The 25,318-nt window shown below is 43.6% G+C and overlaps 1 protein-coding gene across 1 annotated transcript in view; it reads right to left on the minus strand.

Moving 5' to 3' along the window:
- ARHGDIB (Rho GDP dissociation inhibitor beta) overlaps positions 1–21,443 on the minus strand; it is an 82,474-nt gene extending 61,031 nt beyond the window's left edge. Inside the window, exon 1 of the mRNA XM_030203124.1 lies at positions 21,332–21,443. The gene's annotated coding sequence lies outside the window, so the exon portion shown is untranslated. The remainder of the gene's footprint in view (positions 1–21,331) is intronic.
- Positions 21,444–25,318: the final 3,875 nt, after the last annotated feature.

The following is a 25,318-nucleotide window of genomic DNA, read 5'->3' on the forward strand; positions in this document are numbered from 1 at the left end:
TTTATGCTTGCCAGTCTGGTCATCCATAACGCTCATCAGACGACGTAGCACAAGAGCTCAATAATGTTGTTTGAAATTGGCTATTATGCCCTGATCCAGAGGTTGGATCAGAGAGGTAGTGTTTGGTGGGAGGAAGACCACCTTGTCATTAGACAGCCTGACATCATCACTGTGTGCAGCACAATTATCACAAAGCAACAAAATCTGACGCTTTTGTGCCCGCATTCTAGTGTCTAACTTCTTTAGCCACTGCTTCCAAATTTCCCCAGTCATCCATGAATTTGCGTTAGCCTCGTACAACACAGGAAGTCGCTTAACATTCTTGAAGCAATGGGGCTGTTTGCTCTTTCCAATGACAAGTGGTTCCAACTTCTCAGTCCCATCCATATTGCAGCAAAGGAGGTTCGTCAGTCGGTTCTTCGACGTTTTACTTCCTGTAGTTTTGGCTTGCTTGAATGCAAGTGTTCCATCAGGAATCGCTCACCAGTAGAGCCCGTTTTTGTCAGCATTGAAAATATGACAAGGTGCAAACTCGTTCAAGATGGTAGGAAGAACTGAAACAACCCAGTTTTCAGCACCAAACTCATCAGCGTCTTCTTTTTCACCATGCTGTTTCTTGAATTTTTTGTTGTTCCTCTCCTTCCATCTTTCCAACCATCCAACAGTGGCTTTGAATTCAGTTAGTCCAAGACTTTCAGCTAGCTGATTAGCTTTCTCCATAAGCAGTGGACCACTGACAGGAAACTGTCTGCTCCTGACTTGAGAAAACCACCGAAGAAGAGCATCTTCTACATCCTCAGCTTTTCCCGCCCGTTTAGGTTTCCTGTGTGGATTTGTATTGTTTTGCCAGTATTCCAGAAGCTGATCTTTCTGCTTCAAGATACGTGAAATTTGACTGGGATTGACACCATATTCTTTAGCAATAGATGCTTGACTTTGTTTGTTTTCTAATTTTTTAAGAACTTCTATTCGTTCAGCCAGTGTTAAAGTCTTACAGTTGCATGATGACGATGATGACTCCAGTGTATACTCTAACAACTTTGTTTCGCTTATTCTGCCTGTGGCAGTTGACCAATGAGATTTCAAATTTATCGCCCCTTTGTCACGTGCCAATCGGCTTCCATATTCCGTACATGTGCTTATGCGGAGTCTTTCCTGCAGAGGAGCGGTGTTAAACCATGCATATAAGCGAATCTTGCACTTATCAGTGGTGCGCTAAACCGAAGTTTGTCCCCATAGAAATTGATGGCGCCAAAAACGGGACCGAAGTATGGCATGCAGTTAAACAGAGCATGCACTTATCCGACGTGCACTTAAATGGAGTGCACTGTATTTACAACTACCAGGTTTTATTTTTTTAATGCATTTTCTAAGGCCATCTGAGAATATAGCTTAAAACAGCTTCAGCAAGACTGATAAAATGAAAAGCTTGTGTTTTCCCCATATCTTTAATTTATAAGGTCACAAGGAGATGAAGTGAGATACACAGTCACATGGTACTGGCTGGTGATGTGGTGGGACTGGCACCAGGGTCTTCCAGGCTTTGTAGCTGTGTGTTAAGCACTGGACTGTGCAGCCAGCTCAAATGAGAGGCACAGCCCAGCTATAGAAAGTAGATACTAGACTTTATCACTAGATTAGCACCACAGGTATAATATTTGACCATGAAATTTGTTTGTACTTTTTAATCTTTCTTGCGTGACCTTGCAAATATTTCTCTTTATTTCGATATTGTTGACTTGGCTCTGCCACTGCCCATGATAAGGTGGCCCTGCTAAGGAATTTGGAGCCAGAGAACTTAATAAACAGTCTGGGTTTGCTAAAAGCCAGTAAAAGCCAAAACTGTTCAGTAAGAGTATCAGAAAGGGCTTGGAGGAAAGCAGTCTGTTGATGATAGGGTCCTTTGAAAGCAGCAGGTTCATACTTTTAAGTCAGCAGTAGCTGATGCCAAGAAAAGCTATCTTGCAAAAGGAATTTTGTTCCAGATTGTGAAAGATATAACAACTGCTCCATTAAACTAAGGGTGTTGGTGGTTTGCTGTTGTCTCAGATATTGGCTGATTACTTTCAGTCTAAGGTTCTGTTGCTGAGGAGTGGTATCGTTGAGTAACCTTGACCACAGCCTATAAGAAGTTGAGGATGAAGACAGGGAATAGGAACTGATTCATGTTACTGATAATGAGTCCCTCAGCTCATCTAAATGATCAGTTTGGACACATTTTTCAGAAGTATCTGAGCAAACTATCTGTAGATAGTTGTTCAAGTTTGCAAAGGGTACCTGTGTTCTTGAACCCTGTTCAGCATATCTCTTGAGAAGTGTTATGGATGAGATGGTTAGCTGACTAACAATTCTACTAAATGATGCCTTGGCTCAGGGAAGTTCTCCTTTACAGTGGTGCCCTGTGCTATTGAAACCTATTTTGAAACATTCACCTATGGATAGTTCTTTATCCTCTAATATTAAACCTATTGCAAATATTCAAGAATTGGCTAAACTTATGGATGCAGTTGTGGCAGAGCAGAAGGGTTGGTGTGTGGAAGATCATTTGGTTTGACTTGAGTGTCAATCGGGCTTCAGAGAGTCCTTTAGCACTGAAATGGTTATGGTGGCCCTACTGGAGCAATTGCAATTTTGGTTCAAGGGTGGAAAAGTTTAGTTATACAGCTGAGTTGGTTGGCAGCTTATGACTTGGTGAACTATTCTGTTTTGTTATAGAAATTAAATGATGTAGGTAGGGATGGCCAAGTTTTAACTTGGTTTAAGGCCTTTTTGTCATCTAGATCCACTAAAGTTTGTTTTATTAGAGAAGAATCTTTAAAGTGGATACCTCTGTGTGGAGTTCCTTAGGGTTCCCCTTTATGATTCAGTGTTTATGCTCATGATTTAGGAACTCTGATTTAAGGACAGGTGGTGGTTCACTTCTCTTATGCTGATGATTTCCAGGTTGAGTTTTAAAGATTGGAAAAAGAAGATTGATTTTTAATATGAACATTATTTTCAATATGAAGTTGTTGATAAGGGCCAGTCACGATATTGGGTGGTATTGTATGGTAAAGAATTATTAACTGTCCGATCCCCACAGTGAGGTCCATAAAAATTCATTCATCATTATTGTATATGCAAGCCTGTCTTTTGAAATTGCATCAAGCTTGTGAATCAACTTCTATAGTTTGCCAATTATATGATGATTTCCAGCTGGCATTTCCAATTATAGATTCTATGGACATGATATGTACTCGGTTATCAAGTTAACAAGGTCTATTACGCTATGGATGGAAAAGCATAGGCTAAAATTGAATTTGGATAAAACAGTGGTTTTATGGGTGGGTAAGTGTCTTGATTTGATGCCATTAACTATAGTAGGTATTGAGGGATTCAGGTACAACTAGAGTCCCAAATAAACACTAGGCATCTTGATTGATCTATGTTATTGTTTGAAGCTGAAATATCTCATCTCTTTAAGAAGGCATTTGTGAAATTACAAATGCAGAGAATTATATAATAGCATAATGTGTGGCTGCTCTGCACTGGCTTCCCCTCCTTAGGAAGGAAATTGTGTGCAAATGAGCTAACAGTGAGCAGCTCATTTGCATGCGATTTCCTTCATGCATGCCCATTCCTTTTCGAATCGCTAAGCGATCGGTAAGGGAAGGGCTTTTTCCGTTCAGTTAGTGCATCAGTTAGTCCACTGCAGTGCCCCCTAGGGTGCCTGGTTGTTGTCCTGGCATGTCAGGGGGACCAGTGCACTATGAATGCTGGCTCCTCCCACTACCAAATGAGTTGGATTTGGTCATTTTTGAGATGGGTGTCCTCGGTTTCCATTATCGCCAAAAACCGGGGACAACCATCTCTAAGGTCGACCTAAATGTTGAGATTTGGGCATCCCCGACCGTATCATCGAAACGAAAGATGGACGCCCATCTTGTTTTGATAATACGGGTTTCCCCGCCCCTTCGCGGGGACGTTCTGCGAGGACGTCCTCAAGAAAACTTGGGCGCCCCGTTCGATTATGCTCCTCCACATGGCTTCTAGGGAGACATCAGTTGTTACAGAGTACAGCTGCTAAAAATGATAAGCAAGGATAAGAGATATGATCATGCCACTCTTTTTTGATATCTTTACACTGACTGACCTTGGACCTGCAGATCATATTTAAGCTGTTTATTTTTGTATCTAAGATTCTTCAAAATATTGGTCTTAAGTATCTAAATAGTTATGTTGAGGGTCCTTTTACTAAGGCGCACTAATGGATTTAGTGCATGCTAACGAATTAGTGTGCGTTAAGTGCTAGGCAGTTCATAGGTATACAATGGGCTGTGTAGCATTTAGCGCATGCTAATCATTAGCACCTAATACATCTGTTAGCACACCTTAGTAAAAGGACCCCTTAGAAAATAGAAACCAACTTGCCCTGATACTCAGAATCAAATGTGGGCACTAGAGGCCGTTAGTGCTGGAGTTGCACCTGCATTACTGAGTGCAGAATGCTCAGAGGCTCTGGCACAGGAGACAACGAGCGCACCAAAGATTAGAGCTAGAATGCTAATTCAGTCAAATGGATGTTAATGAAGTCATTTCCTACTCCGTCCCAATGCTCAGAGAATAGCACACAAAATAAAGCCATCTTACCCCTGAAAAAAATAATGCCAGCTCGGAGCAGGCGTTACGGTGTTTGAAGAGAGGATTTCTCATGATTCTTTCTTTAAAATGTGCCAGTTTTTATATAATTTGGAAGCAAAAGGAAGCCCGTGCAAGTCCTTAAGCACTGGTAGTGAGAAAACAAATGTGTGCGAGTCAGAGTAAATCCAAAAGTGAAAGCACACATTGGCACCTGTTTCCTGCATTTAAATGTAAAGTCAAACTAAACAGAGACAAAACCAAATCCCTAGTACTATTCATCCCACACAACCCCACATCCTACCAAAACTGAGAATAAGAGAATATTTCCCTAGACAATCTTTCTGAATATTGGTCCAATCAACGATATTATCGCAACTAGACTACTGCAATGCAGGATATGTAGGGTGCAAGGAAAACACACTAAAATTGATACAAATAATCCAAAACACGGCAGTAAGACTGATTTTCAAGAAATCAAAATATGAAAAAGCAACCCCACTGCTTGAAACAGTACATTGGCTACCAGTCAAGGCAAGAATATTTTTCAAAGTGAGCACCCTAATTTTCAAGATACTATTCGGAATGGCACTCAAATATATGCTTAACGTGATTGAACTATTCTCAAAAAATGCCAGCCCAGAAAACAGAAACTACATACTCCAACATCTACCGTTACAAAAACATCATCTACTACACAGCAGGATTTAACTACCTGGGTTCCAAATGGTGGAATTCCATACCAAAAACCATAAGAAGCATCATAAATCTCCTCCAATTCAGAAAAAAAAAAGAAAACCTACCTCTTCAAAAGTTTCTACAGCTAATCCCAAAGATATCATTGCCTTCCTTCCAAATCTACCTCTTCAAAAACTATATGAATAAATATCACCAAAACTCTACAACTGAACACAAAAGCTACCACTAGGTTTTTCCACAAATCTATCTCTTCAAAAACTCTATGAATAACCACACGAACTATAGATGCCCTCTCAACATTGCACAACACTATTGTAACTCCACCAAATTGTAAGCCACTTTGAACCGAAACTTGTTTTTGGATAATAGTGGGATACAAGAATGCATAAATAAATAAGTAAATAAATAAAGTGTTCCAAGTTTTAAAAAAATTGAAACGCTTATATTTAAAGGCACAGAAAACAGATGCAAATGGGGGTTTCAATTTCGAGTTTGCCAGGTGCATGCGCACAGGAGCTGGGCTTACCGTGAAACTCTTCTGCGCATGTACCAAGCACGTCCTCCTCTTGCTTAGGCTATTACAGCGTGCATATAATTTAAATATCATTTCCTTTGAGAATTGGCAAGCTAGGTTTCAGGACTGTTCCGGCGATATTGGTTTCTGTGCTGTTGGCTTATCGCGGTAGTTCTGAGCATAAGAACATAACCATTGCTATACTGGGACAGACTGAAGGTCCGTCAGGCCCAGTACCCTTTTTCCAACAGTGGCCAATCGAGGTCACAAGTACCTGGCAAGATCCCAGAACAGTAAAACAGATTTTATGCTGCTTATCCTAGAATATGCAATGGATTTTCCCAAGTCCAAGTTAGCCCTCTATACACTTTTGACACCTCTAAGATCCTCTCAAGGAGCATCATTATCTGTCCCCTTATCAAAAGAATTTGTACAGTGTGATACCCACCAGTGAGCTGTCTCAGGAGTAACCCCCACACTCTGGAATTTACTCCCAGAGGGGCTACGTATAACTCATGACTACATCTATTTCAGGAAGCAGATAAAAGCCTGGCTCTTCTCCCAAGCCTCTAATACATAGTGTGACTGACAATACACTCTTTATGCACCTGGACTAGCTTGCTACACACACTGTAACTTAGACTAGTTCCTTATATCTTGTTTAACTGTACAAAGAACTTACCTTGATTTTAGCTAATCATCAAATTATTCCCAACTGACTCTATACCATGCATCTTGTTCCCATCTATATATCTGCACTTGGCCCCCTTAGCTACATAGTAAGCTGTATTGTAGAAAAGCATTAGCATCATGTCTATGTTATTTGAATGTTCTATTGTGTTGCTTATTAGATGTTTCATTGGTATTATGCTGACATTATATTATATCTCTGTTATTTGAATTCCGGTGCTGTTAAATGTGTATATTTTTTAATCCTGTTTCATAGTAGCCCTATTTTTAAGTTTCAATTTGCTGTTTTCAAGTTTACGTCATTTTTTTTATATTTATGTTTATATTTGGTCATTTTACTATTGCTATGCTGTTAACAAAATTGTAAGTTTTATGCTAAACTGTACCTGCTGTACACCGCTTATTAAAGCAGTTAAAAAATCTCAACTAATAAATAAAACCCACGCATTCATTAGCTGGCTTAAAAAAAACCTAGATATTCAGTGCTGGCAATTGGATATGGTCCAGCATTGAATATCCAGGTTCAATACTGGTGGCAGATATTAACAGCGTTGCTGGCTGCCAACTGAATATTGGGGGGGGGGGGGGGGGGGGGGTGTCCAGAGGAGAAAAAAGGAGAGCTCGCAGGGGAAGATTCCATCCAAAGAGTGGAGAGCCGCAGCTAGTTCAACATCTAAAACTGAGAGAATGATTGGAACCCAGAAGAAGTGAGGCTTCATGTTGGAGATGTGGAGGGGCATAATCGAATGGGGCACCCAAGTTTTCCTGAGGGCACCCTCGCAGGACATCCCCGCGAAGGGGCGGGGAAGCCCGTATGATCAAAACAAGATGGGCGGCCATCTTTCGTTTCAATAATACAGTCATAGACGCCCAAATCTCAACATTTAGGTCAACCTTAGAGATGGTCGTCCCCGATTTTCGGCGATAATGGAAACCGAGGATGCCCATCTCAGAAACGACCAAATCCAAGCCATTTGGTCGTGGGAGGAGCCAGCATTCGTAGTACACTGGTCCCCCTGACATGCCAGGACACCAAGCGAGCACCCTAGGGGGCACTGCAGTGGACTTCAGAAAAAGCTCTCAGGTGCATAGCTCCCTTACCTTGTGTGCTGAGCCCCCCAAAACCCACTCCCCACAACTGTACACCACTACCATAGCCCTTAGGGATGAAGGGGGCACCTAGATGTGGGTACAGTGGGTTTGTGGTGGGTTTTGGAGGGCTCATATTTACTACCACATGTTTAACAGGTAGGGGGGGATGGGCCTACGTCCACCTGCCTGAAGTGCACTGCGGTATCCACTAAAAGTGCTCCAGGGACCTGCATACTGCTGTCATGGAGCTGGGTATGATATTTGAGGCTGGCATAGAGGCTGGAAAAATATTTAAAATTTTTGTTTTAGGGTGGGAGGGGGTTAGTGACCACTGGGGGAGTAGGGGGAGGTCATCCCCGATTCCCTCCAGTGGTCATCTGGTCATTTCGGGCACATTTCTGTGGCTTGGTCGTAAAAAAAAAAAGGACCAAGTAAAGTTGGCCAAGTGTTTGTCAGGGACGCCCTTCTTTTTTCCATTATCGGCCGAGGATGCCCATGTGTTAAGCACGCCCTGTCCCGCCTTCACTATACTTCTGACACGCCCCTGTGAACTTTGGTCATCCCCGTTACGGAAAGCAGTTGAGGACGCCCAAAATCGGCTTTCGATTATGCCAATTTGGGTGACCCTGGGAGAAGGATGCCCATCTCCCGATTTGTGTCGAAAGATGGGCGTCCTTCTCTTTCGAAAATAAGCCTGCTGGTGTAACAGGAGGTAAGTAGTCACTACCGTTCAAAAAAGATCCCCATCAAAAAAGAGTAGAAAAATATATATTTATTCCTTCTTTAAATTGTTTGGTCCTCCGCTCAGACATTACAGAGCATTCTGTTGTAAATTCAAAAATCTCAGACTTAGAACTTCACGGAAAACATCCAAAATGATGTAACATAATGATTACACAATTTCACAGAATTCCTGTATCAGTATTTGAGCCTTAAAGTGTCTTCAATTTGTTTGCCTCGCTATTTAAGCAGCAATCCCTGGACCAATGGGAGTCTGAACGGTGGTCAGATGCAGAAATAGGCTAGACCATCTTATCCCTGATGACCCTGATGAAGCCATATCCTATGGTGAAATGGGTTTATTTAGTGCCTTTTTGAAGGAATTCACTCAAGGCGGTGTACAACAAGAACAACTCAAATATAAGCTATAGACAATTACAGCAGCGTGAAAGCTCAATATACAAGGAGGCCGACAGGGCATTCCATAGCGATGGAGCAGTGCAGTAATAGCCAGAGTGTCTTGAAGAATCTAATCTAGCAACATAAATCGATGGTATATGGAGATGACAATCATTAATGGAACAAAGCAGTCTGGGAAGAGAATAGGGGACCACTGATAATGAAAGGGAAGGATGGATGCCTGTATACATGACCTTGTGAGTGAGAATGAGAATCTTATACTAAATATGGTAAAGTACAGGCAATCAATGATGTTGAATGAGAAGAGTATAATATGATCTGATTTACAAGCATGAGTGAAAATCTTTATTGTTGTACTTTGGACCGATTGGATACAATGAAGAAGTGACTGTGTGAGACCAGAATAAATGACATTGCAATAATCCAAGCGGGAAAGGAGAAGATCATATAATAGTGTCATCTGTGACAACTGATCTAGAAAAGGATGTCCCTCACAGAATTATCTAAGGGCAAATAGGTGGGAAAATGTGGGATACAAATAAACTTCACTAATGCCACCTGCAGTTCGAAAGTAAGTTTTGATCAATATTGTCACCCGAGTATTTAAAAAGTGGGATTAGTTTTACCAGCATCCCATGAATCAGTGGAGACAGAGACAGGGATTGAGTACTACCTGTGATCCAGCAAGCTGTCGAGTTAAAAATTAAACGATCTTTATGAAGCCATACAGAGATTGCGTTAAGAGATATTTGGGAGAAGGAATTCAGACCAATCAACCAGCATCATCATCAGCATAGTAAAATGCACTGATGCCATGGTCCTGGCTAAGTGTTAGGGGACTACGAGGGTCTTTTAATAAGGTGCGCTCACGTTTTTGGCGCGAGCTAAAATTGTGGGCATGCTAAACGTTAGAGACGCCAATGCATTCCTAAAAATGTGAGCACGCCTTAGTAAAAGACTCCCATAGAAAAATGTTAAACAATAAAGTACAGAGTGACTGCACAGACTGAGAGGAGAAAGAGCATGAGAGGAGGAGAGGGTGAATCTTTCCTACACGTAAACAAAGCTGAGAGTATCTGAGAAGGAGGGGAATGGGGCCTGCCAGGAGTCCCTTGTACTTGAGAGACACTTACAGAGAAGTGCAAAGGGTGTAAAACCCATCCACTGGCAAAAGAAGTCCAAGAGAGCAGAAGCAACAGCACACTGGGAAGCAGGGGCAGACTGGGCCCCCGAAGACAAAGGGTCATGGACCTCGAACCGCCTTTCAAAAATGATTAAACTAGATGAACGCTAGGGGAGAATGGGCCCCCTACTTCTATGGACTCTTGGGCACTACCCTATTGTCCCAATGGTCAGTTCACCACCCCCCCCCCATCACAAAGGAAACCAAGGGACATTAATACCTTGCTTTTATGGACTATATGCTTTCTTTTCATTGCTCTGCTTTTGTATATTTTTATTTGCTTGGGAAGGGCACAATAAATGGGCATTTTTATACAAATGCCTTCTAGCCACCTCTAGTAATGTTTCCAATGTGGGCTGCATGTGCTTGTCCAGAGACAGTGCAGAGAATATTCAGTTAACCCTGATATACTAGTTCTATGTGCTTGTGAAGAGAATGGGGGAGGAGATTTTGATATTTTTGCCACAGACTCCAAAAGTAAATGTACATATGCACCCCAAGGGTCACCCTCATCCCCAACTAATCAGAAGACCAGCTATAAAAATGGTGTCTTGAACAGGGGGCGAACCCCAGTCACTCCTGCCCGGGGGGGGGGGGGGGGGGCTGTAAGAAGTATGAGAAATCATACTGATAGTGGATGAGTCAAGAGTGATAGTAATTGGGATTCATTATTTTTTATTTTTAGTTTTGGTTTGTTCTTTTGAAAATGCTATTCTGGCGAAACATGGTTCCATGCCGGGAACAGGAAAGGAGATGATGATGGTTTGATTACTGCACTTTTGCACTCGCTAGTGCCATCATTGGGACAGACACTGTTTTAAAGAAGTACACCACCTGCATTAAATATCAGCCATGCAATGTAAGTGACTTTTAGCTCTGATTGCCAGCACTTTTTTGAACAGCTTTTCAGAACTGGGTAAGCAGGCAGGGTGGTGCTATGATGTGTAGTAAGGAGTGTCTGATTTGTTGCTGAGGGTTCATCCTTTATCATGAGGCATGGCATCACTTATATACTGAGCACATATAATATATTAATTATATAAGTTTGATTATGTGGGATATCAGAGTTTAAGGAAAAGTTTTCAAGATTATCTTGATTATAAGCCCTTAGTTATTAGGATTACTCAGAATTGGTATTTTGTAGAAAAATAAAATGGCAAGATAATTTTTTTCTTTTTTATCTTTGTTATTTTACATTTTTAGGAACTGAAATTTCTTTTTTGGGGGAAAGCACATATTTTAATTTTTGTATATTGTAGCCTAAAGAAGGAAATGCATTTCTGTTTCTCATTTACTGGCACTGCGCTGCTTATAGAGTCTGGCTTTCTTAGATGATTCCATTTCAGTTTTTGTCTTTCTAATTTATAGCTCCTTATTCTGTAGTAGAAAAGAGTCTGTCCATGTTCTGCATATGTGACAGAAGCAAAGAATTCTGTTAGCATGTAGTTCCTATGTACAGCTTGTTCTAGTTTCCCAATAATAGCTGTACTGGTGCTCTAGTGCCCTGAGTAATATTTATTGTGTTATGGTACATCCTAAGACAGGAAAATGACTGATAGGGAAGCTAAGTTACAAGAAGAGTTGTGAGATGAGACAAGAAAAAGGGGAAATGTTTACCTGTTGTTCTTATCCATTCCTGTTGTCATCGGTGCTTTCTGGAATGACCATGGGGTTGAGGTGTGGCAGGTGTGGAGCTAGAAGGTGGAGTAGGTAGGATCAAGGTGGAGTGGGTGGGGCCAGAGAGGGTGCATTGAGTTTCTACACAAAATTTGAATTATTGTTTTGGAACACCATCTGTGGGTCTGTGAGAGTTTTTGTGAAGAGTGACTCACGTCTATGACCTTGAAGAGGTTATTTCTTTCTCTGGTCAGAGAATCTATGCCAGCTTTTCCAAGGTGAAGAAGGGATTGAAACTTGAAACCATGAACCAATCTCCACCCCCCCATTTCCAAAGGAAGTACCTGGCAGGGGCATGGGACTACCCCTACAATGAATATTCATAAGATACTTCTTCTAGGAAACTTGAATACTCTCAGAATCAGACCTGACTTCAGCCCGAGTACAAGAGTTTTGCAACCCTGGCCTGGAATTTCCAACATGCTTGATGTCACATGGCATGGGTCAGGCTGAAGTAGTCTTGGACTTTATCCTATTGGCATCTAAGAATTTGTTTCCCCTTTTCATTTATGATTTACAGTCACATAAGAATTGTTTTTTCTTGATTTTTCTTCAGATCAGTTTTTCTTAGTGTATTTTTGAAGGGAAACTAAGCTTACATTGATAACTCATCCTGTTGGTATGTAGGAAGAATTTGAACTGGGTTAAGATAGACCTGCCTGTCCTAAAGAAATTGGAATTGCAAGTTGGCTGCACAGACCAGGTCGGTCTCAGCCCATCCCATGTCAAGGGTGCACAGCTGTTTTGACAATGAAACCTACAAGACTACATTCCACGTCTGAAGGCCCCCACTGGAGTCTGTTCCTTACATCTCTCTCAGACATGGGCAGACCACTGATAAGGAAAGAGAAACAAAATGGACAGAAATCTTGACTGTAATAAGTTTCCAGTACAAATTCGTCATGCCACCTAGGTTTTCTGTGGTATGAATTGGACATTTAAATAGTACATAGGATGATGACTATTTCCTCTTTGATATTTCCTTTATTATCCTCCTAAAAATTCTGAGGTCCCTAAACTGAGGGCTACTAGAGTACTAATAATCATCTTTTTCTTTTATTGTAACAATTTTTTCCTCTTTTTTTGATTAGTTTATTTCTGTATCAAGTTTTTGCTTGTTTGTTGTATGATATAATTTCTATAAATAAAAGTAAAACAAAAAAAAGAAGAATCTTGTCTGTGGCACCTACCTGCAAGGAAGGGGTTTTGATGTCTGATCTGCTATTTCTGGCTCTATCTGATGCACCAAGTAATATCCCCCTTCTTTTACCTCCATTGGGTCTGCTTGTGCATCTCTCCCTTCCTCCTGTTCCGTCCCCAGCAGCCTTATACTAGTTTTTTTTTGTTACATTTGTACCCTGCGCTTTCCCACTCATGGCAGGCTCAATGCGGCTTACATGGGGCAATGGAGGGTTAAGCGACTTGCCCAGAGTCACAAGGAGCTGCCTGTGCCTGAAGTGGGAATCAAACTCATTTCCTCAGTTCCCCAGGACCAGAGTCCACCACCCTAACCACTAGGCCACTCCCTGAAATGTGTTTAATGCCTTTACTGTTATGCTCACTTCTAAGGATATTACTCCCCGCTAAGACATACAAGCAATGCATTGTGTGAAGTGTAGTCTCACATGTACTGCAGCCACCCTTGCTTGTTGTATAAAGTTTGTTACTAGTGGTTTATTCTTCTGTAAAGGCCTCCTACCTTTCTCAGCCAAGCTTGATTCCTTTGTGTACTTACTGTTATTTCCTGACCATTCCTACTATCTCTGTCCTGATGGGTCAGCTAGGGTATGGCCTTTCTCCCCAATCGAGAACTGCCCTCTGGGACCACCTTTGCTACCTGGTGGCAGGTTCTGTCCCTATTGGTCCCTTTACCTCCCCTCCCTGGGCTTGTGTGGGCCTTCTCTTGACCTCCCTGTCTCCACCTGACATTCTCCATCTTGCCTCAGACAGCACGTGTCCTCCTGCTCCCCTGAAGGAAAACTCATCTTTTTACCGTGTTCATTCTTTCTCTCAAGATATCACACAAATCCAGGACCTCATCTCTGAACTGCTTTCATCTACCTGACTAATCTCCCACCTCTGCAACAAGCTTCCTTTTCTTCAAATTTCCACCTCCACCCACCGATTCAGCTTTCAGAACTAGGAATATTGCCTTGGGGAGCACTTCTGAGATTCTACTAACTGTGAGTAAATCAGTTACATTTATTCAATAAAGTAAAAATCTGAAAATAAAGAGACTTCAGGTGTGCTGAGGTTATATTTCTTGGGTATTAAAGCTTTAAGGATATTATGCTTTAAGAGGCCTTGGCACCCTCCTCTACAAAATACCACAGCTTGCCCTCTCAATAGTAGCTCTGCTGTACCTCACCAGTCCCCTCCTTCCTTTACTCTTCCTCCCTTCCTCACCACCAGCGGTACTGAAAAAGTGAGCATAGGGAAGGCATGAGTAGGAAGAACTTCTCTCCCACCTCCTTCCATTGCCCATTAATCCTCTGAACTGCTCTATAACTGTATATGGGCACTAGTCATTAATTAATAAACAGAGTTTTAAAAGCGTCCTCTGAAATTAAAGGAACTGGTTTTGTTAGATCAGGAGCTTTTCTGACATAAGTTTGGTCAGCTTAGATATAAGAAAGTAAAAAAAAAACCTGAATTTACTGTCAGAATCAAAAGGGGCCCCATTCTCAGAGGAGAATACAGTTGGGCTGAAAAGAGTAAGGTTGGATGTTTGCATGTGTGAGACTCTGTTTGTTTTGATTCAAAAATTGTTTTAAGGTTATGCACTGTTTCTCTTTGTGCAGTCCCATTGAATAAAGACTTCTTTTAAAAAAAACTGTCATATTTAGTTAATATTTGAGAGAAATATTAAGATCAAGGGAGGAGTGATACTAGCATTATGTAAGGAATATTTTCTAAGCTGAGGTTAATGTAGAAGCTGAAATTTGAGTCAGGACTTGTCAATGTTGTGACAGAAAAGGAAATTAGCTATTATTAAACTTTTGAATTCCTTAAAGTGACTTTCAGAGAATTGACCTGAGTCAATTTGTAAATTTGGGGACAATTCCTGAGTTCTGATTCTATCTGAAAGCGATTTGAGGGACTTAGAAGAGTATATTGACTTTACAATATGCCGCCTGTGCTCAAGTTCCCCTGCTGCATTTACAGCAGCAACTCTGTGGCTTCCTGTTCATTTCCTCCCAGTGAAGTAGATAAAAGCCACCTTTTGTGCCTACTGCTGCCCAGGAAAATTGGAGTGTGAAGGCTGTAAATATGAATTTACAGGGGCTAGATTTACTAAAATTAATACTGTTAGCACAGACTAATGCTATTTATAACATGCACGCCTAAATTTCATAGTGCCGTTATAGAATTCACGACTTAGCACAGATCATTCCGGAACCTAACTTTGGGTGATCTATACAGAATTCCTCCATTAGTGCTGACTTTTGGCACTAGCTCTTAAAGCTAGGTAAATGAATGCAGTCCTACATTTATAAGCATCTAAATTAAGATGAATTTTCAGCTGAAAACATGGAGGGGCATTTTTGATATGACATCTAAGTTGGACTTTGGATGTTTTGCGCTATTCATCCCAAATCTGAATAGGAAATGTAACCATTTTCGAAAAAGCAAAACGTCTATTTTGTTTTTCAAAAATACCATTTGTAAGAAGGTTTTGTGCTCTGTGTGTTTATCTTTTCAGGCCATTTGGGGGGGGGGGGGGGGGGAAGAAACCCATACAAGTGCAAAACATAGAAAATCAAGCCATTTGGATATAGTAGGGGCTACCATTTTTAGTAGACTGGTCACACAGACATCTCAGGAGAGTAATGGGGCACCCTAAGGGCCAGGGCCAGTCTTAGCAAGTGCGGGGCCCTATGCAGACCAATTTGATGGGGCCCCACCCTAGCCCTGCCCCCATCCTAACTCTGCCCCATCCTAGCTCCACCCCCACCCTAGCTCCACCCCCACCCTAGCTCCACCCCCACCCTAGCTCCAGGGCTGCCCACCCCTCCCTCCGAGCTCCAAGGCCCCCAGCTCCAGGGCTTCCTCCCCTAGGGCTCCCAGCTCCAAGGCCCCCTCCCTCCCTCCCGGTCATTTTTTAACACCCCCCTCCAAAATCCAGTACTAGGTATGCTGAGAATACAAAACACTCAGGACCTATTGAGCAATTCTACCATACCATAAGCAGTCATTTCTACGAATCACACAAAGAAAAGGAAAACATCTTAAAACACTACAGTGAGCACTAGAACATCAATTCACCTATTGTAAAACGAAACCAGACAGAATAGTACAGATCGTCGATCCTGCACAGTCAATGCCAATTGAAAGCCATGTCTTTTTCACAAACACAGATACACCCTAATCCACTATAGAATAAGTAGTAATATTTAAACTTTCTATTTAGACAAAAATTAAACTGAACCCCCAAGATGCCAGACTCTGCATACAATGCAACACCACAGAAACAGAAAATGTCCCCTAGTACTGTGCAAAATATAAAGACAGCAGATGTAAATTTGAAAAAAACTAACAAATACCAATCACCACTTTACAAATTAACAAACAGATATAAAACAAATATAGAACATAAAATAATACCATTTTATTGGACTAATAGATTTAGCTTTCAGAGGCCAAAACATCCTTCCTCAGGTCAATACAGTATAGTACTGACCTGAGGAAGGGGGTTTTGTTCTCCGAAAGTTAGCCAAAATGTATTAAAATTAGTCCAATAAAAAGATTACCTTGTTTACATGTTCTATTATATACATTTATTAACACATCTACAATACTACTTTATCCTAAAGCACAAAAAATTAAAATATATATTTTATTTACAGTTTGTTGTCTCTGGTTTCTGCTTGCCTCATCTTCTTTTCACTGTCTTGCTTCCATCCAGCATCTGTCTTTGGTCTCTCTCTGCCATCCAGTGTCTGCCCTCTCTGCTGTCTCCTCCATCCAATGTCTGCCCTCTCTCCCTGCTCCTTCCATCCACATCTGCCCTCTATCTCTGCCCCTTCCATGATCCAACCACCATCTGCCCCTGTCTGCCCTCTCTTTCTCCCCCATCCATTCACTGTCTGCCCTTTCTATCCCTTCCATCCACTGTCTGCCCTTTCTCTCTGCCCCTTCAATCCACAATTTGTCCTCCCTCTCCCATCCATCCAGGGTTTGCCCTCCCTCTCGCTCCCCCATCCAGGATCTGCCCCTCTCTCCGCCCCTTTTTTCAGCCCCCAGTTCCAGCCCTTTTCTCCCACCAGTCCCGAGCTTCAGCCCCCCAGCCACTTCTCCCTGTCCCCTTTTCAGCCCCCTGTCCCCAGTTTCAGCCCCTGCCCCTTTTCAGCCTCCAGTCCCAGTACTAGCCCCCTTATCCCACCTACCCTCCTTTTCAGCCCCCTGTTCCAGCCCCCTTCATCCACATGCCTTGTATTAGGGCCCCCCTTTTCAGAACCATTCTCCCACCTGACCCACGCATGCCCCATTTTCCCACCAGCCCCAGGCATGGCCCCCATTTTCCCATATGGCCCCTTCTCAGACCCCAGTGCCAGTCCCCTTCTCCCATCCGAGAACCCCCTCCCTAGTCCCCTTCTCCCATCCAAGAACCCCAGTCCCTTCCCCACCCGTCCCCTTCAACCATCCAAGAACCTCCTCCCCACCCCCTTCTCCCATCCGAGAACCCCCTCCCCAGTCCCCTTCTCTCATCCAAGAACCCCAGTCCCCTCCCCACCCCGTCCCCTTCAACCATCCAAGAACCTCCTCCCCACCCCCTTCTCCCATCCGTGAACCCCCTCCCCACTTGTCCCCTTCTCCCATCCAAGAACCCCCTCCCCACCCCTTCTCCCATCCGTGAACCCCCTCCCCACCTCAGTCCCCTTCTCCCATCCAAGAATCCTAGTCCCCTCCCCACCCGTCCCCTTCAACCATCCAAGAACCCCCTCCCCACCCCCTTCTCCCATCTGTGAACCCCCTCCCCACCTCAGCTTTAGAAATGTTGAGTGGAGGAGTGGCCTAGTGGTTAGGGTGGTGGACTTTGGTCCTGGGGAACTGAGGAACTGAGTTTGATTCCCGGCCCAGGCAGCTCCTTGTGACTTTGGGCAAGTCACTTAACCCTCCATTGCCTGCCGTATTGAGCCTGCCATGAGTGGGAAAAAGTGCGGGGTACAAAAAAAAAAAAAAAAAAAAAAAGTAGTAGTAGTCTCCTTCCCATTTGAGAACCCCCTCCCCACCCTTCCCCCACCTGAGAACTCTCACCCCACACACCCTTCTCCCATCTGAGTCTCCCCCTGACCCACCTACCAGCTCTGTTCTCCTTCTCCTGCCGCCCACCACCCTCACTGCCTTTAAAAAAAGAATTTGGAAGTGCCAGAGGGCCAGGCAGCGCCTCGTGTCTGCCCTGCAACTAAAAATCTCTTCTTCAATGTCGTTGGGCCTTCTCACATTGAGTCCCGCCCTCCTCTGAGGTAACTTCCAATTACCGCGAGGGCGGGCGGAACTCAATGTGAAAAGGCCCAACGACGTTGAAGAAGAGATTTTTAGTTGCAGGGAAGACACGAGGCGCTGCCTGGCCCTCTGGCGCTTCCAAATTCTTTTTTTAACGGTAGGACAAGTTGGGAGCAGCGGGAGCGGGACACCCCCCCCACCCGCCGACATCCGGGGCGGACCGCCCCCACCACGCCGCCGTCACGCGTCGTCCGAGGGAGGGAGAACTGAGGCTCGGGAGGTCGGGGCGGGGCGACCTCAGGTGCGCCGCGCGGGGCCCCCCTGAGCGCGAGGCCCTATGCGGCCGCCTCGGTCGCCTCGCCTTAAGATCGGCCCTGCTAAGGGCACTGTTGTGGACTTTATATAAATGCTCCCAGGTACACATCTCATATCACCGTTGCTCCCTTATCTTGTCTGTTGAGCCCTCCAAAACTCACCAAAAACCCACTACCCCCAACTGTCCAGCAATTCTCCTCTATCTCCTGCTCTCCTCTCCATCCATTTCCAGCATTTCTCCTCTCTCCCCTGCCCTCCCCTCCATCCATGTCCAGCATGTCTCTTCTCTCCCGTTCCCTCTCCTCTCATCCATGTCCAATGATTCTCCTCTCTCCCCTGCCCTCCCCTTTCATCCATGTCCAGCGAATCTCTCTTCGCTGACCTACCCTCACATCCATGTCCAGTATGTCTCCTCTCTCCCCTGCCCTCCCCTCTCATCCATGTGCAGCGATTCTCCTCTGCCCCATCCTCCCCTGCCATCCATGTCCAGCGATTCTCCTTTCTCCCCTGCCCTCCCCTGTCCATGTCCAGCAATTCTCTATTCCCTGCCCTCCTCTCCCATCCATGTCCAGCATGTCTCCTCTCTCCCCTGTCCTCCCCTCTCATCCATGGCCAGCAAGTCTCTCTCCCCTCCCCTCCATGTCCAGCATGTCTCCTCTCTCCCCTGCCCTCCCCTCTTATCCATGCCCAGCGATTCTCCACTCTCCCCTGCCTTCCCCTTCCATGTCCAGCAATTCTCTCTTCCTTGCCCTCCTCTTCCCTCCATGTCCAGCTTGTCTCTTCTCCCCCCGCCCTCCCCTCCATGTCCAGCAATTCTCTCTCCCCTGCCCTTCCCCCTCCATGTCCAGCATGTCTCCTCTCTCCCCTGCCCTCCCCTCATCCATGCCCAGCAATTCTCCTCTCCCCCTGCCCTCCCCTCCATGTCCAGCGATTCTCCTCTCTCCCCTGCCCTCCCCTCTATGTCCAGCAATTTTCTTTCCCCTCTCCTGCCCTCCATGTCCAGCATGTCGCCTCTCTCCCCTGCCCTCCCCTCTCATCCAAGTTGCGGCGAACCGGCAGTGAAGGCAGCAGTGCTCACTGAGGCAGGCACGCAGGCAGGTTCGTCTCCTCTCGCGTCACTTCCCTCTCAATGCGTCCCGCCCTCGAAATGCCCATAGACAAAGAACTGGAGAAAAGCACTTCAAAGAATCAGGCTATTGAATCAGGACTGCCCGTCTTGGATGCCCAACCACTGGATCTAATGCTACTTTTCTATATATTGATTTTATGATTTTAATTTCTTTTTATTTTCTTATTGCTTAATAATTATACTTGGAAACTGTGGTATAATAAGAATTAAATAAACTTGAAACAATTAGACATTTTGGATTAGATTCTATATCTGGCGCCTGAAAAATCCTTCAGGAAAAAAATACACCTAGGCGTATTCTATAAATGCCTAAATCTAGACGTACTTTATAGAATAAGCCTAAATTTCCACATGCAACTAAATTTAGTCACGGGCAATTGCGCCAAGTAAACCTTGGCGTAAATGATGACACCTAAATTAGGCATGGATCAGGTGTATTCTATAACAACATGCATAGAATTGTGAAACGCCCAAGACCTGCCCATTTCACGCCCCTTTTCAACTATGCAACTTAGAATTTATGCACATCATGTTATAGAATACACTTAGTTCTGTTTGTAAATTCTAATTAATGCCAATTAGTGTCAATAATTGCTTGTTAATTTTGCAATTATCAGCGCTGATTGGCTTGTTAACTAATTAAGTTGCATGCGCAAATCCAGAATACGACTGGATTTGCATGTGCAACTTAAGTCACACTATATAGAATCCGGGGGCTTAGGGCTTGTTTTAAATGCCAGGCAGAGGAAATTGCAAACAGCCTGCACAACTTCTTAACAGCATGACAAAGGTTTTAACTTCCTCTACCTTGTACAAGAGAAAAAATGAATGCCATAGGAAAAAAAGTTAAAGCAAGCCAAAGTTTGTAGGAAAAGCCCTTGAATGTGCTAAATTTAAAGAAGACAAACTCCACTCCCCTCCCAAAAATCTTACTGTGCATTTGTGCCCAAGTTTTTCAATGACATTTTTCCCCATCCCAGAATTTACAGGAGTGGCAAACCCAGGCTTAATAATGCACTGTTTGAAGCTGTACAAGCAAGCTGTTGGGGGGGGGGGGGGGGAGGAGGCGCTTTGTGCTTTTCTTTTGTTTCATTCTGAAATTTTGATCCACACATGATGTGATAAAGGACTTAGACCATCACTTCAATCTCCTTGCTACCAAGCGCTCCTTTTCACTCCCTTTTCCCTCTTCGTAGTCTCCCCCTCCTCCCTAGACAGTGTGCCCAGGCAGTTCCAGGAATTTTGGCTTGCCCATGGTCCAGAGGAACCCCTACTCAGTACTGCTTATGCCCTGCAGCAGAACCTTCAAGCCATCTTCCCTACTTCCCCAGTCCTGAGCATGCCACCTCAGCAGCATTCACTGGCCCATCTAACTCCAGTGAACAGAAGTCTGGTCCCTGGATTCCCTACACCAGAGCCTGAGCCTTGTGGCCATCTCGAGCCACTTTTATTTCTGCAAGGACTATGACAGCTGATACTAGCTGCTTTCACACACACACATTTCAAAAATGTATTCCGTCCCCTCCTTGGTAGTCCTTGTTGGAGCCACAAGTCCATGCTGCTCCTCCTTCTGGAATTTACATTTCCCACTTTTCATTTTCTGGCCCTGACATACAAATGATCTCTCCAAGCTGCTGCTTAAGGGTTGTAACCTTTAAGCTGAATAGGTCTGAACCGGAGACTTCAGAGTGACCACATGCTTACATAGGATAAAGCCACATCTGTGTAGAGGGATTTGACTAAAAACTCTAGCTTTTGGAACTGTGTGGTGAGAAATTCTGGGGTCCTTGGTGTTTTTGCCACAGTTTGGCATTCCCATAGTACTCACCCTCTGACGGACCTGGGACTGGGTTTCTGTCTTGTGTACTTGCCTCCCTCGGATGTTTCTGAGGTGGTGCCTGGGTCACTGACTGCCTTGTTCTTTTGCTGGTTGCTGCTCTGGCAGTTGAAGGGGAAGGAAGTTGGTAACAAAAAAAAAAAAGATGGCTTGAAAAATACAAGCTTAAACAGGAAATTCCTTGCAACTGCTTTGTACTTTCAGCTGTAAAGCAGAAGTTGCCTTGGTTAGGGCCCTTTGTGTGAGAGGCTCTGGGATTTTTTTTTTTTTTTTTACTGAATTTATTTGTGTCCTTGGAGTAGAGAGGAGGAAGAGGATGAGGAATTTAATCTTGGTCCTTTCTGGTTATTCCCATCACTAAGTGAAAAAATTGTTGTTCATACCAATCTGTAAACAGTGTGCTCACTCTTAAATCTGAGCACCGTTGTTTATGAAGGAGAGTTTTCAACTGTGTTATCTTTGGAAGCAGGTATTAAGGGATCTCCCACTCACATCAGCAATGTTCATCAGGAAACATCTTTGTCATGCTTTAGTGGAAAGAGCCACAGGACTTTGGTCTCCATGCACAGTCAGTCCCCAAGATTCAACTCATTCACCCAGTAGAGTTTCACTAATCTACATCAGTACTGCGCTGAAGATGTTTCCTGGCAGATACAGTATTTCTATCAAGTTTCTGCTGCTTTATGCACGTGAAAGTGTTTCATGCTTATCTGGGAAAACCTAGAGCAAAGGTTATTTTTAAAGTATTCAGATAAGCCAAGGGTGGATCATCCAAAAGAAAGAGATTGAATGCCAAAGACAGAATTTTCAGACAGTGTGACCAGGGTATAAATCTAGAAAGAAGATTTAAGTGTCATATGATTTTGGAAATGCTTAAAATGAAAGTTCCTTTTCTTTGGTTCTTCTGAAAAGGACAAAGACAGATAGGAGGTAATATGAGACAATTTTTAAAGAAATTTCACAAGGTACTTAAATGGTTATCTGTGTAAGTTTTCCAGACTGAAAAATACCCTTCCACTGTGCCAGTGGCTAAACATATATGCATAGGTTTCAGAGTGCATGAACTTGTACGTACAGGGAAAAGGGATATAACAGTGGAAGACAAAGTACACAGTACACAGGAAGGTGTGCTCAGATTTCTTCCTATTGGTTGGCCCACTTGGCCCACTTCTCTTAGGCTTGCCTCTCATGAAAGTAGTGATCAGAATCAGGGCCTTGAGGGTATAATAAGTGAGAGATGGGGCACAAAGAGTGTGAGAGTGAAAGAGGCTTCAAAGGAGTGTGACACACAGGGCCGGCTGAACCTACAGACCAGGTGAGGCACTGATGATAAAGAGCACCAAACGCTCGAGCCTCTGACATCATTGGCCTCATAGATTAAACTGTCTCAGGGCTTAACTGCATGCTGCCATTATGTCCACCATAAGCGTAGTTTTGGGGGGTGGGGTGCAGGCATTGCTCCCCCCTGTAAGCGGTGCAGGACACAGTGCCTCTCTCTCCAGTTCCTCATGCGGTCCAGAATCTCGCCTCTCCCTCCCCCCTCTTCCCCCCTCAAGCATCACTGCATCTTACCATCCTCCCCACTAAACCTGCCCTCCTCTTGCAGCTTCTTCTCTTTGCCATGACTATCAGAGTTGAAAAAAAATGAAACAGCAGCAGGCACAGAGCCCTGGTGATTAAGTATTCAGCCAGAATGTACCGGCTCCGACCCCAAGGCTGCCTGGCTGCATTGGAGCCGACTCTGTGGGTGCTGTGGGTGCTTGAGCACCCCCAGTGTTGAGAAAATTCCTTGTATGTGTCCAGGGAGGGGTTATTTCCATTGGGCTTAGCACCCCCAATAATTTTGAAAAGTTGGCTCCTATGCCTGGCTGAATGCTTGAGCATGAATGCTCTGTTCCAGCTATTGTTTCATTTTTTTTTTAACCCTGACTTAAAATTGCAGATCTGCTGCTAGTAATCTGTAACCTGTCATTAAAATCATCCGTAGTACCTGAAGACTGGAGGGTGGCTAATGTGATGCCAAAATTTTAAAAGGGTTCCAGGGGTCATCTTGGAAATTAAAGACCGGTAAGCCTGACTTCAGTGCCAGGCAAAACAGTGGAAACTATTATAAAGAATAACATTACAGAACATGTAGACAAAAATGGTTAGAGTCAGCATGGATTCAGCCTAGGCAGGTCTTGCCTCACCATTTCTTTCTTTTCTATGAAGGCATGAATACTCATGTCGATAAAGGTGAACCGGTTGATGAAATGTATCTAGATTTTCAGAAAGCTTTTGACAAACTACGTCATAAAATTAAGGAGTCATGGGATAGGAAGCAATGTCCTTCTGTGGATTAAGAATTGGCAATTGCACAGAAAACAGAGGGTAGGATTAAATGGCCATTTTTCTCAATGCAGGAGAGTGAATAGTAGAGTGTCGCAGGGATCTGTACTGGGACCGGTGCTATTTAACATATTTATAAATGATCTGGATATCGGAATGATGAGTGAGGTGATTAAATTTGCAGATAACATGAAACTATTCAAAGTTGTCAAAATGCATGCGGATTGTGAACAATTGCAGGAAGACCTTAGGAAACTGGAAGACTGGGTATCCAAATGGCAGGTGAAATTTAATGTAGACAAATGCAAAGTGATACACATTGGGAAGAATAATCCGAATCATAGTTCTGATGCTAGGGTCCACTTTAGGAGTCAGCACTCAAGAAAAAGACCTATGTGTCATTGTAGACAATACACTGAAATCTTTTGCTCAGTGTGTGGCGGCAGCCAAAAAAGCAAACAGGATACTAGGAACTATTAGGAGAGGGATGCAAATTAAAGACCAAAAATATTATAATGCCTCTGTATCACTCCATGGTGTGACTTCACCTTGAGTATTGTGTTCAACTCTGGTCGCTGTATCTCAAAAAAGATATAGCGGAATTATAAAAGGTTCAAAGAAGAGGGATCAAGATGATAGAGGGGATGGAACTGCTCCCGTATGAGGAAAGGCTAAAGAGGTTAGGGCTCTTCAGCTTGGAAAAGAGACAGCTGAGGGGGGATATGACTGAGGTTTACAAAATCCTGAGTCGTATGGAACAGGTCGAGGTAAATTGATTTTTCACTCATTCAACAAGTACAAAGACCAGGGGACACTCAATGAAATTGCATGGAATTACTTTTACAACAAATAGGAGGAAATATTTTTTCACTCAAAGAATAGTTAAGCACTGGAACTTGCTGCCAGAGGATGCGGTAATGGCAGTTAGCATACCTGGCTTTAAAAAAGGTTTGGACAAGTTCCTGGAGGAAAAGTACATAGTCTGTTATTGAGAAGGACATGGGGGAAGCCATTGCTTGCCCTGGGATTAGTAACATGGAATGGGTACTTGTGACCTGCATTGGCCACTGCTAGAAGCAGGATACTGGGCTAGATAAATGTTTATTGCATTTATACCCCACATTTTCCTGCCTAGTGGAAGGTTCAAAGTGGCTTATAGTTAGTGTTGAAGAAACCGGTTACATATTAGGAGCTATGTGCAGTCGATGGAGTTGTTCAATCAAAGAAATCCACTGAGATCCGTTCGGTTTGGTGATATGAAGTGGTGGTCGTTATGCTGTTGTGTTAGGTGGTGTCTCCAGGGAGAAATGTTTTGTATAGGTGAATTTTCAGGTGTTTTCTGAATTGTAGATAGTTGGTTATGAATTTTATGTCCTTTGATAAGGAATTACAGATTTTGGTGGAGATGTAGGAGAAACCCGCAGTGTGAATACTTTTGTATTTCAGTCCTTGACATTTGGGGAAGTGAAGTGTAGGATCTCGTGTTCTTATTTACATTGAGTGGTGATAGGGTAATTAGGTCTCACATATATGCCAGGGAGAGGCCGAAGATTATTATGAAGACCAGTATGCAGATCTTGAAGGATATGTGCGCTTTGACAGGTAACCAGTGTAGGTTTTGGAGTAGAAGTCTTGCACTTTTGAAGCAGT

Source organism: Microcaecilia unicolor, chromosome 1 (genome assembly GCF_901765095.1).
Source record: "Microcaecilia unicolor chromosome 1, aMicUni1.1, whole genome shotgun sequence".
Classification (NCBI taxonomy): domain Eukaryota; kingdom Metazoa; phylum Chordata; class Amphibia; order Gymnophiona; family Siphonopidae; genus Microcaecilia; species Microcaecilia unicolor.